The sequence below is a fragment of the Octopus sinensis genome, linkage group LG10 (assembly GCF_006345805.1).
Source record: "Octopus sinensis linkage group LG10, ASM634580v1, whole genome shotgun sequence".
Lineage (NCBI taxonomy): Eukaryota > Metazoa > Mollusca > Cephalopoda > Octopoda > Octopodidae > Octopus > Octopus sinensis.
Window position 1 is genome coordinate 93497136 of NC_043006.1, and position 2909 is coordinate 93500044.

Here is a 2909-nt window from a genome sequence, read left to right on the forward strand (position 1 = left end):
TATATAGAAAGAGAGGAGAAAAGAGGCAGAGAGGGGGAAGGAGGAAGAGAAACTGATACTGAGAACGACATCTACATACATAAATACTAAATAGCTAACAGCGTGTATAGAGATAGATTTTAGATTACTCAAATAAAAAAAAAACATGTCTGCGTTTTAAACATTGATGTAATTTTCAGCTCATTTATGTTTTAGTTTTTCGAACGATTTTATTGATGTTATCGAACCGACTGATAAGACCTGCTACTAATATATCAATTGATTGGGTTTAATTTGTGTAATAACTCATTTTACTGTCCGTATTAATACGTAAATTCGTTCTTTTAGTCAGTCGGGATTTTAAAAAATAGAACCATTATTTTTTACAAGATAAAGGAAATGTGATCAATTTATTCTGCGTTAATTGACCCCATAAACCACGTAAGAGTCAAGGGATCGAGTGGTGATGTTTATTTTCAGCTTGAAAATGACAGTCAATTTTACCAGGTGTTAATTTGTCGTCCTTCGTGTAACAAAATCAGGTAACGATATCATGTTTCCAATTAATGCTAACCAACTTTCGCTCCTGCCTTTCATAGAGTTGAAATTCCAGGATGTTCACTTCCACAATACACCGAGGAAATGTCATTGTACTTCAATGCCATTTTGCATGGAAACCACAGGAACAAACATATTGATGTCGCTTCAAATGATTACGGCTGCAGTCCCTCATGGCCTCTCATAACAAACTGACACATAGGACGTTGCCAAAAACTCAAACCTAGAAGATTAGATATTCTCTTCAAAACTCGAAACTACATCAGTTCTCATCAATTTCATGATGCCCTACACTGATTCTGTGGGCTGTTGCTTACGTATTCTAAACTGACCAGTCTCAGCGCACACAAACAGACGATACCAAAAATAAAACATCAGTTATTTGACTGGCACACACAGACATTGTCTATTTTTAAGCCTACCTCTCCAAATACTTCTCAAAAGCTCTCTGCAATGAACTATCAATCTACGTACCGTTCTTTTCTACTCAATACACAAGGCCCGAATTTTGGGGAGAGGGCCAGTCGATTAGATCGGCCCCAGTACGCAACTGATACTTAATTTATCGACCCCCGAAAGGATGAAAGACAAAGAATTTGAACTCAGAACGTAGCGGCAGACGAAACACCGCTAAGCAATTCGCCCGGCGTGCTAACGATTCTGCCAGTTCGCCACCTTTCCGTCTCCGTACGATAATCGGGTGCCACTGGATGCCGCTGAAGTTTCCCTTTTGATCTACTCCAGCCCGAAACCAGCGCTAAGCAAATTCTTTTCATAACTTCCATCAAAAAGGGTGCAATCTAAACATTATATTTTAAAATATCGCTGATATTTTTCTTTGTCAATCTTTGGACTGCGGCCACGCTGTGGCAACGCCTTGTCATGTTAAGTCAAACAAATTTATGTCTGGTCTTATTCTATTTATCGCTTTATGCCGAACAGCCAAGTTACGGGAACATAAAGAAACCAAGACCGGTTGTGAAGCATTGGGGACAGTCACACACACACAAACACACACACATACACACACACACACACACACACACACGCACGCACACACACATACATGCATACATATATACAAACATACATATATGTGTGTGGCTGTGTGGTAAGAAGCTTGCTTACCAACCACATGGTTCTAGGTACATACTCTAGCCTCAGACCAACCAAAGCCCTGTGAGTGGATTTTGTAGACGGAAGCTAAAAGAAGCCCATCTTACACAAACACACACATATATATATTCAGGTGTGTGTGTGTGTGTGCCTGTGTTTGTCCCACCGCCATCGCTTGACAACCGATGCTGGTGTGCTTATGTCCCCGTAAATTAGCGCTTCGGTAAAGAGACCGATAGAATAAGCACTAGGCTTACAAAAAATAAGTGCAGAGGTGGTGCTTCAGCATGGCCGTAGTCAGCTGACTGAAAAAAGTAAAAGAATATATATATATATACATATATATATATATTTTATATATATATTATATATATATATACTATATATATATATATACACGCACACACATATATTAGATATATAGATATATATACGGCAACAAGAAATTTGTTTCAAAAATAAATAGACATAATATAATGTCTAAAAGTTGATGAAGGTTGCCTCTTGATAGCCTCCATTTTTCTTAGTGCTCTATAAATTAAGGTAAAAAATATCTTTACCTTCACCCCTTATTACACTCGGTAATGTAATTGCACGCAATAAAACACACTTGTGTATTAATAATTGGGTCTTTTACCAGCAGTATATTGGATAGATATTTCCTTTAGTTGGTTGGATTCACAACCCCTAACTCTCTTGGGATTATATATATATATATATATATTATATATATATATATATATATATATATATACACGCACACACATATATAGATATATAGATATATATACGGCAACAAGAAATTTGTTTCAAAAATAAATAGACATAATATAATGTCTAAAAGTTGATGAAGGTTGCCTCTTGATAGCCTCCATTTTCTTATTGCTCTATAAATTAAAGGTAAAATATCTCTTTACCTTCACCCATTTATTACACTCGGTAATGTAATTGCCACGCAATAAAACACACTTGTGTATTAATAATTGGGTCTTTTACCAGCAGTATATTGGATAGATATTATCCTTTAGTTGGTTGGATTCACAACCCCTAACTCTCTTGGGATTATATATATATATATATATATATATATATATATATATATATATATATATATAATTTCTGTCTGCCAAATCCACTCACAAAGCCTGCCCAAGGTGCCATACAGTGGGACTGAACCCAGAACCATGTGGTTGGTAAACAAGCTACTTACCACACAGCCACTCCTGCGCCTGTATGTAAACATTCCACATTTGATT